Genomic DNA, 9,912 nt, shown 5'->3' with positions numbered 1-9,912 from the left:
CCAAGTTCAATCCTCTGTCTTCCTATAGTTAGTATAGACTCTGCCCCTTTAGGGACCTGCTGCTACTCTTCTCTCCCCTCCCTCCACCGCCAGCTTCTCTCAGGGAGAAAGGAACCTAATTTAGGGTTTAAAGGCATCTCAACACTATAAGTAGAGGCAGTGATGCCCCTTTCCCTTGAGACCCATGGTTTGTGGGACCATCACTGTGCATTCAGCCCTGGGTCTCTAAGTAGGTCCCACCTTCTCCACCTCTGAGAAGTCTTGTCTCTGAAGATTAACATTCTGGGAAGAAGGAAGCATCTTTCTTTGGTCACTGTTTCAGGGTCTTGGAAGCGCTACATTAAGACTGTCTAGGGGCGCCTTTGTGGCTTAGTCATTAAGCGTCTGCCTTAGGCTCAGGGTGTGATTCCGGCGTCCTGGGATCGAGCCCCACGTCAGTCTCCTCTGCTGGAAGCCTGCTTCTTCCTCCCCTACTCACCCTGCTTGTGCTCCATCTCTTGCTGGCTGTCTCTAACTCTGTCAAATGAATAAATAAAATCTTTAAAAAAATAAAAAAAGAACATTAAAAACAAAAGACTGTCTAGAACAGGAAGTTCTGTAGGCAGGGACTATATCTTTACTTCCTGAAGCACAAGGCTCAATGTACATTCATTCAGAATATGCTTGAACACTGGGTGACTCTCAGAAAATCCTTCATGGTAAGGTTTAAGACAATTTGTTTTTAGTTTTATTCCTGCCATGATTGGAAAAGTGGTTGAGGCACGGATGGATGGTGGTGGTAGAGGAACCTGTAGGAGATTCTGGGAGAGACAGGTGAAGGAGGGCAGGTGGTTCTGTCCTTGTTTACAGAATGCTGAGTGGGCTCTTTTGCTGGGTCTGGGACTGGCCTCCAAATCACCACAGGCTGGGCTCCACCTGGCTCCCCACGCTCTCCTTCTGCCAGCTAGATCTCCTCCATACCCAGGACACTGGAAAACTTGTTTACTTCTAAATTCACATCTTGCTGCCAACAAACTCTTCCGCAAAGTCCCATTGAAGCCCCTAGTCCACCTCCTGACCCGTGCAGGGCCTGACAGCACACTTCAGATTTCCTCCTGGATTCTAACATATCTACCTCCTCCCTACCTTCATGTCCTCCCCATGCCTCTTCCTCCCTTTGGCCCCAACTCCCTGAGGCCCAGCCTTGTTAGTTGTCACACTACTGAGCCCCCGCCTCCCCAGAACTCCGCCTCCCCAGTGCTTCAATTCCCTGAGAGCCTCACTAAACTCCACTCCAAGTCCTGACGCTGCTTGGCCAAGCTCCTCACCGTCTCTGGATTTGTCTGCACTTTCTTAGGTCTCTCTCCTCTGAGGCAAAAAAAAAAAAAAAAGGCCATGGGTAAGTGATTTCTGCTGTTTATGGATTTGGCAGGAAAACAGCCAGAGAGGAAGAAGGCTGTGCTTGGATGCCACTAGCTATAGAAGTTGTGTGGGGTTTGAACAGAGGGTATTTCTTGGCACCAGAGCTAGACTGTGGTTTGGGGGCTGTGGACCAGTACCTTGGAAGTTTGGGTCGTTTTGTTGGCGTCAGAGCAATAGGGAGGCCTACACTCTGTTCTCCTTCACACTACGAAGGTTCTCAGCTCTGATGAGCAAAATACAAGTTAGGAGGGTTAATCCTTGGTGCTTCTCCTCCGGAGTCCTCTCCGCCTCTTACACTTGCCCTCTCTCATGGCCTTTCCTTTCTGCCCTGGTGCAGAGCTTGCTTTCTTCACCTTTGCCTCTCCTACGGGGCTCAACACACAGTATGCCTACACACGTTCCTGGAACAAAGGAAGATTCTTGCACCTGACTTTGCTGCTTCCTTCATGTTTTGACTTCTTTCTCACTAGAGATTCTGAAAGTGTCTGTGTGTATCTTCTTAGGGAGGACATTGGTGCGTACTTTGCAGAATAATAGATTCAGTTTAATGAGATGGTCCTCCATCACCATAGAGGAATTGAGGGGCTGCTTTCTCCACGCTCAAGGAGCTAAATATCTATTTTTACAGCTGCTGAATGTATCTCCCTGCCTTTGTTATCTAATTGAAAAAAGTTGTGGTGGGGATTGGTTATAGACCAGGTCAAGCTGTAGGAGGAAAGTTTACCAAGGTCCCCTGGGGGTGTGGAGGCCTAGTGGTCTTTAAAATACTGAGTCACCAAGAGGCAGTTTGCTGTTATCACAAAACATATTGGCAACTCTTTAATTTTGAAAGCCCTTGGAGTCTTAAACTGTTCACCCTCCACCCTCCCTACTGCCAAGTACATTGTTGACAGCACCCCAACACCAGCAGCCTAGACAACACTTATCCATGCATGACACCTGTTTTTTTAATTATATGTGGCAAATGTTGATTTCTAGGTTACCTTCCCCTGCCCTCTAGCAGTTCTTGGGCTACTTCTCTCTGTTATCAATTGATACATGTTATGTGCTTCTAGAAGGCAGATTTATTTTAACCTTCGTTAAAACAAAATCATGTGGAAAGGCCCATTTCTTCACCAAGGACATTTCAAACTGATAAATATGATTTCTGGATTACATTCTTTTGGTATATCCTTGTCCCTTTCTTGATTATCACAGATATCACAAAGTAGAGTGGTGTTTAGAAAGAACTAAGGAAAAGGCATACAGAATGTCCCTGAGTGATGGAGGCTCTTTGTTGTAAATTATGTTGTCTGAGCTGGGGTGAGACTGGTGGGTCTTGGTGGAAAAGTCATATGGATCTATATTTGGAGAAGATCTCAGGACTTTGAGGCCTGATACAACTTTCACATGACTCAGATGATCTGGTGTCTTTTTCCTGAAATAAAACAAATCAAATCACTTTCCAAGGGCGCAGGTGGCTGTGTGGAATAGTTACCTAGGACTATGAAAGGAATCAAGCACAGTCAGTGAGAGAGGACAGAGAGACAGAGACAGCCAAGTCCTTACATGGGAGGAGAGAAAGACACAAGATATGAAGGAAGATGACTAGAGAGATAGTTGGCCTTTCCTAAACCACAATGTGTACTGTATTTGTGAGGGTGTATACTGGGCAGAGGCGCATGGAGGAAGGAGCCATGGGCTCTGACCACTCAAAACTGCTAGTCTAAATGTGAAGACAGAGTGTAGTGATGGATGGGACCACTGGAAGGATTTCTGATTTTGTGCTTACAAGGAAAGGGAGGATTTGGGGTAAAAAACAAAGGTGTTTAGGAAAGTTTATTGGAAAAAATGGTGTGTGTCAGTGCACCCCTATGTTATAGTTGTAGTTGGAAAATGAAGTAGACAGGCAGAAGTAAATGGATTTCCTCCTACTGCTTTCTCCTGAGGACTTTTATTAGGTGTTCTGTGTTGGCAGGATTCAGATTGAGAAAATGGAGTGGAGAATCATAGGAAGAGGTAGAGAAGAAAGTGATTTTCAATATTGACATCAGTGTATCCCACCACTTTCTAATCTCATAATTGCACACCCTACCTGGGATTTTCCAGCTCTATTTCTGATTTCTGTTTGGATGATCTTTTTCTGATTCTTCGTGATAGCCCATTAGTTTCTGAAGACTTCTAGAAGCAGAAGCTCAGGCTTTTCTGATTTGTCAAGTTGATCATCTTATTTTGATGTGATAGAAATATGAAGAATTTACAACACTGGATTCTGACTGAATATAAACCTGTCAATATGTCAAATCATGAATGATGAATGTTGCACTTCACTCTGTCTCCTCTGCAGTTATCCCAGAGGGACTAAGAAAAGGCACCTGTCCACAACCATCCCAGAATGATACTGGATACTATGGAGTCTATACAGCCTCTAGAGAAGCTCTGGTTATCTGATTATTTACCCAAGTAATGGTGCAATGATACTAGTATAGTGTTGCTGCTAGCATGGACTCCATAGGTATTGTGGGAAGGAAGCAAAATGTTTTAGTGTGCATCTACATAGATTTTGGACTACATTTGGGTGGATGGATTTGCTCTACACACAGTTGGTGTGGAGCCTGTTAGCCTTCATCAGAATGGGTTTTCATTGACTTGGAATTCAGCCTCTGCCAGACTGGGATGGAATTTGAGAGATGTAGTGCTGAGGGCAGTAGAGTAGGTAGGTGAGTTGGAAGACATGTCTGTGTTTCCTCTTGGTCTAATGAGCAGAGAGTTTGGGGCCTGCCATGCCTTAAGGTCAAGTCTTGATTGCACCTAGTAATATTTACTTGCAGAATTATGCTTCTAACTTCAATGTGAGAAATGAAGCAGGTTCTACCCTAAGGAGTTTTTATTTTCAAAAGGGAAAAAAAAGCTTCTTCCACATAACATGTAAAGAGAATATAGTACAAAGTTTGATCAGAGGTGGGGGGATGCCTGATAAGTGATCCTTTTGCTGAGGTTGTGTTCCCATGACTTCTGGGAGGTAAGATTGAATATTTCTCTTCTTTTCTTTTCTTTTTTTTTGTCATGTTTATTTAAAAAAATTTTATAATGTTATGTTAGTCACCATACAGTACATCATTAGTTTTTGATGTAGTGCTCCGTGATTCATTGTTTGCGTATATCACCCAGTGCTCCATGCAATATGTGCCTTCCTTAATACCCATCAGGGGGCTAGCCATCCCCCCACCCCCCTCCCCTCTGAAACCCTCAGTTTGTTTCCCAGAGTCCATAGTCTCTCATAGTTCATTCCCCCTTCTGTTTACCCCCTTCATTATTCCCTTCCTTCTCCTACCGATCTCCCCGCTATTCTTTATGTTCCACAAATGAGTGAAACCATATGATAATTGTCTTTCTCTGCTTGACTTATTTCACTTAGCATAATCTCCTCCAGTCCTGTACATGTTGCTGCAAATGTTGGGTAATCGTACTTTCTGCTGGCTGAGTAATATTCCATTGTATATATGGACCATGTCTTCTTTATCCATTTGTCTGTTGAAGGGCATCTAGGCTCCTTCCGTAGCTTAACTATTGTGGACAGTGCTGCTATGAATATTGGGGTGTATATGACCCTTCTCTTCACTATGTCTGTAACTTTAGGGTAAATAGCCACTAGTTCAATTGCTGGGTCATAGGGTAGCTCTATTTTTAACTTTTTGAGGGATCTCCACACTGTTTTCTAAAGAGGCTCTACCAACTTGCATTCCCATGAACAGTGTAACACATCCTTTCCAACGTTTGTTGTTTCTTGCCTTGTCCATTTTTGCCATTATAACTGGCATAAGGTGGTATCTCAAGGTGGTTTTGATTTGAATTTCCCTGATGGCTAATGATTTTGAACATTTTTTCATGTGTCTGTTAGCCATTTGTATGTTTTCTTTGGAGAAGTGTCTGTTCATATCTTCTTCCCATTTTTTGATTTGATTATTTGTTTCTCATGTATTGAGTTTGAGAAGTTCTTTATAGATCTTGGATACCAGCCTTTTGTCTGTAGTTTCACTTGCAAATATCTTCTCCCATTCTGTGGGTTTCCTCTTTGTTTTGATGACTATTTCCTTTGCTGTGCAGAAACTTTTTATCTTGAAGAAGTCCTAAGAGTTCATTTTTTCTTTTGTTTCCCTTGCCTTTGGACACGTATCATGAAAGAAGGTGCTGTGGCCGATGTTGATGAGGTGCGGTTTGTTTTGTGTTTTTTGGTGGGGGTATGGAAGGGAGGCCTGAAAGAGGCTCTATTTATTGGATCATGGACAAGCTGAAGATGTAGCTTGCATTTATGTATTCCTGGGAAACAGTTGTATATAATGCCATGATGGGGTAATTCCCACCTCTTCCATGTAGCCTTCTCAGGCTGACCCACAGTGCACAGAAGATTCTCATTAGTCTTGCCAACACTGGAAAATGTGGTCCTTACTACTCTTACCTTTCAACTACTAGAAAGTCATCTGGGATCTTGACATGCCGTGGCTTTGACTGTTCATATCTTACTTAGGAATACCTTCCTGGTTCATAGTTGATGTATTTTTTATTTATTTTGGCATGTGGGAAGGTGTTCGCAAAATGCACTAAATTGTAAGTTCCCAGAGAGGGGAATTCTATATATGCCACCATTGTATTGCAGTGTGTGTAAATGAGTGTGTGATTATTTGGGGGTAATGCTGGTGGTATTGATAAAGTATGGGGGGAAAAATGTTGTTTATGCTTGAGTTCTTTTGCACAAAGAATCACTGTGTTTCCTAAATTTTCTATTTTGGAATTTGCCTTTATATTCTTTTATACTTAGTTGAAATTGATCTTTAATAGATTGAATCCAGGTTTTCTCACTTAGAAACTTTGTGTGGTTCTCCTTGAGAGACCATCCAATTTCTATTTTTAGACCCAACCCAAAGTACACTGAATCCATTTCTGTAGGTATTTACCAATAGTATACAAAAAATGGTAGCAAATACAGAAATAATCTTTTCTCTTGGAGCTTACACTATAAGGGCATTTCATGGATACTTCCTTATCCTCCTGAAACAAGTAAAGTCCTGTTCTACACACCATTCAATCCTTTGACTATTGTACCATTTTCCCTTCTGAAGGCTAGCCTTTTTTTTTTTTAAAGATTTTATTTATTTATTTGACACAGAGAGAGAGACAGCCAGTGAGAGAGGGAACACAAGCAGGGGGAGTGGGAGAGGAAGAAGCAGGCTTCCAGCGGAAGAGCCTGATGTGGGGCTTGATCCCAGGATTCCAGGATCACGCCCTGAGCTGAAGGCAGACACTTAATGACTGAGCCACCCAGGCACCCCTGCAGGCGAGCCTTATATGTAGTTATTGCAGTGGAGAATTATGTCATGTTGCCTGATGCCAACGCATTAGGTGACTTACTTTCCAAGTAAAGAAAATCAGTGGAAAGAATAAAACTCTGTATCGTCTCTCTGTTTGTTGTCACACATCAAGGGGATGATGAGCAAATTATAAGTGTCACAGATAATGCACTTTGTCTGAGCTGAGTTGAGTTACTTTCCTTGTACTTTCACTTTGCTATGGTGAAAGAGACTTGGTCCTCAGTTCTTGCGTCAGATCTCTGACATGGACAAACCACTATGTGGAGCCTGGGGTACCTTCTTGGCTGTGGCTATTTAACTCTTTGTACCTCAGACCTCAGCTGGGGAAGGACAGGCAACTGAAAGCATCATCAGGCAGAAGCTCTGCTCCTGGGCTCCACCTCACCACCTATTCCCCTACCCTCTTCCCTAACTGGGATTTCTCCCAGTACAGAGCTCTAGGCACTGAGTTCTGGTGCTGGATATTAATGAGGGGAGAGCAAGGGGTAAGTGGAGCATCCTGGAATGGTCTGATATGTATCTGTTGGTGTGACCAAGCTGTTTCTGGAAGTAAAGTCATGTTGAACAGGGTTTAGAAAGAGTGTTTTTATGCAGAGAGTGACAGTCTGTGTGAGGGCTGGTGTTAATGCCAGCAGGATGTGAATGTGTGGGGAAAGATTGTCCTGTTCACGTAGGAGCCACAGAAAACGTTAGTAGTAGGAAAGTGGTAAAAACAATGAAAAGAAAGACTTATAAATACAATATTAGAAGTTTGGATTTAATAGAGAGCTGGAAACTGTAGATCTGATTGGGAGTGTGTGTGTGTGTGTGTGTGTGTGTGTGTGTGTGTGTGTCTTTTTAAGACATGTTGGAAAGTGTCATTTTCGAGAGGGTACTCAAATGTTAGATATGTGGGGCAATGTACTAGTCAGGAAGAATATGATTTAGGGCTTTATCCTATTTCAAGGAAGGGCAGCACTCTCTCATGGCTGCTGGGTGAATCTGAGTGAGAGGTGAGAGTATCCTGTTACAGTTACCAATTTTAATGACCAGGGGGGTGGACCAAGGAGTATGGCAAGAGGCTGGCCCCAGATATGCAGCATTTGCAAACCATAAGAACCTACTGGATAGAGGTAGTATGGACAAGGTGCTACGTCTCTATGTGACTTCATATCTGCTGAATTGAATTGAGGGCTAGGTTGATGATCTCCAAATATCTGAAAGCAATGATTTCAGTTGGAATTCCATATATTTATTCAAAACTTGTATGTAATTATCCCAGATAAAATTCTCAGAGTCTGTTTTGTCAATCTCCTTGTTTTGGGCATTGTTAGGGTTTTGTTCGTTTTGAAACTAAAATACAAAGGCAATCATTTATCTTCTCTGTAGATCTTCCTATACTAATATGTTCAAAATGCCAATTATTCCTTATGTCAAGTCAATATTTGTTAATAACTTTAAAAATGTAGTGAGGTAATTGGAAAAATAGACAAAGAGGTCAATGATGCCTGATGTCCATTGGTTTTTGTGATCATTTCTTTGAGTGATCAATAAATATTAGCAATGCTCTAGGTACTGTGTTCTCAGTGCTGGTCACAGACATGGGTCACAATTGGGAACATTAATGCCCATTTTTAGTCACAGAGGATGTCTTCTTTTGGACATCTGGAGATCTATTATCCTTTATTTCTGCTAAAAGCCAAGCGAAAGAAAATGGGCTAAAGTTGTGGGCAGGAATTACAATTAGTTGTAAAATCGTTATCTGGGAACTATTAGAATAGGTACAGGGATGTTTTGGGATCTTTCTTGGCATCTAAAAGGATGATCTTGAGATATTTTGGTCCCAGATTAGGTTTGGATTTTAGCAGGACATGCTTTAGACAGAGCTTTCAGATTGAATGGTCCCAGTACTTCCAGCACCGGCCCATCACTATGTATTTGGAAGGAGAGGGAGGACATTGGCAGAGGGTAATGTTGTCACAAAGAGAAGGATTGGCTCAAATACTCCTTTATTAGCCATGCACTGGAGACTTGACTCTTTTGGAGGTAGGGTGCTGCAGGAGAAAGAATATGGTCTTTGAAGAAACAAAGAACCAAGTTGAAATTTTTTTTTTTTTTTTTTTTTTTGTACTGGCTATATGAGCTTGGGACAGTTGTCCAACCTCTCAGTCTGTAAAGCAGAATAATAATACTTCTGTCATTGGTTGTTATGGGGGATAAATGAAATACCATCTTCTCATTACTTGCATCTCAACAAATTCTGATTCTCTTTCACCCCTCTGTCCATGTAGCCCTAAATCTTGCATATATACCTGGTACCATTTTTTCCAGATACCATTTTCTCTGCCTCTATCCTCTACACATGTTCCCCAATGCATCTAGAGTTCAAGCCTTGGACCCTGATATATTAGTTTGTGCTAGTCACACAAAATAACAATAAGAGGATAGTTTTTAAAACCATACTAACACAAGTCAAAGTTTTAGTTTCTTTCCAGGAATTTTTGCTTGCTGACAAGTTTGGTTTTAAATCAAAGCCAAGAGAGTTCTATCTTCCCACCCACTCCCCTGATCTAATGTTCCTGATTTGAGGCTAGATCATTCTGGGCAGGATTTGGTTCCAACCAAAAGCTATGTTAAGTTAATTTATAAAAGACATGTAGGGAAGGAGAAACCATAGCCTTTTCTACTGGGACATTGTTGCTTTCCTCCTACCTTTTGATTTTGACAAATATCAAGCCCAGAGAAAGTTGTAAGAATAGGAGCATTAACATTTTATCTTTCAGTGAGATTGAAGATTGAGTAGTTGTTAATATTTTGGCACATCTCCTTATTCTGTCCAGTGTGTGTGTGTGTGTGTGTGTGTGTGTGTGTGTGAGAGAGAGAGAGAGAGAGAGAAATATGGCCCATATTCAAAGTTTACTAATTATTCAGTTTTTTAAATAATAATATGTTTCTCCCTGATCCAGGTGCTATCCAGGGCTCTGTATTGCATTTCATTGTTATGTCTCTTTACTCTCCTTCAATCTTCAACAGTTCCTCAGCCTGCCATTCCTGACATTGACAGTTTTGAACAGCACAGGTCAGTTGATTTATAGAAAGTCAACTTTCTGTGGAAAACTGTTTTGTAGACTGATCATTTTTTGATTTCAAGTTTGTATTTAAATTCTTTTTTTAATGTTTTTTT

At 41.7% G+C, this 9,912-nt stretch overlaps 1 protein-coding gene across 6 annotated transcripts in view; it reads left to right on the top strand.

The window, feature by feature from the left end:
- The first annotated feature begins 1,132 nt into the window (after positions 1–1,132).
- The window catches only part of LOC100473493 (cationic amino acid transporter 3-like), a 35,921-nt gene continuing 27,141 nt past the window's right edge, over positions 1,133–9,912 (top strand). Inside the window, exons 1-2 of one of the 6 annotated variants that reach the window (XM_034646523.1) lie at positions 1,151–1,378; positions 5,566–5,591. The gene's annotated coding sequence lies outside the window, so the exon portion shown is untranslated. Of the gene's footprint in view, positions 1,379–5,565; positions 5,592–9,783; positions 9,808–9,912 lie in introns of those variants that run through there. The other 5 variants (XR_004621498.1, XM_034646524.1, XR_004621497.1 and 2 more) reach the window with 5 other exon arrangements.

This window comes from Ailuropoda melanoleuca, chromosome 16 (genome assembly GCF_002007445.2).
Source record: "Ailuropoda melanoleuca isolate Jingjing chromosome 16, ASM200744v2, whole genome shotgun sequence".
Taxonomy (NCBI): Eukaryota; Metazoa; Chordata; class Mammalia; order Carnivora; family Ursidae; genus Ailuropoda; species Ailuropoda melanoleuca.
The sequence above is the reverse complement of the archived record's forward strand: the minus strand, read 5'-3'. Positions and strand labels throughout refer to the sequence as shown.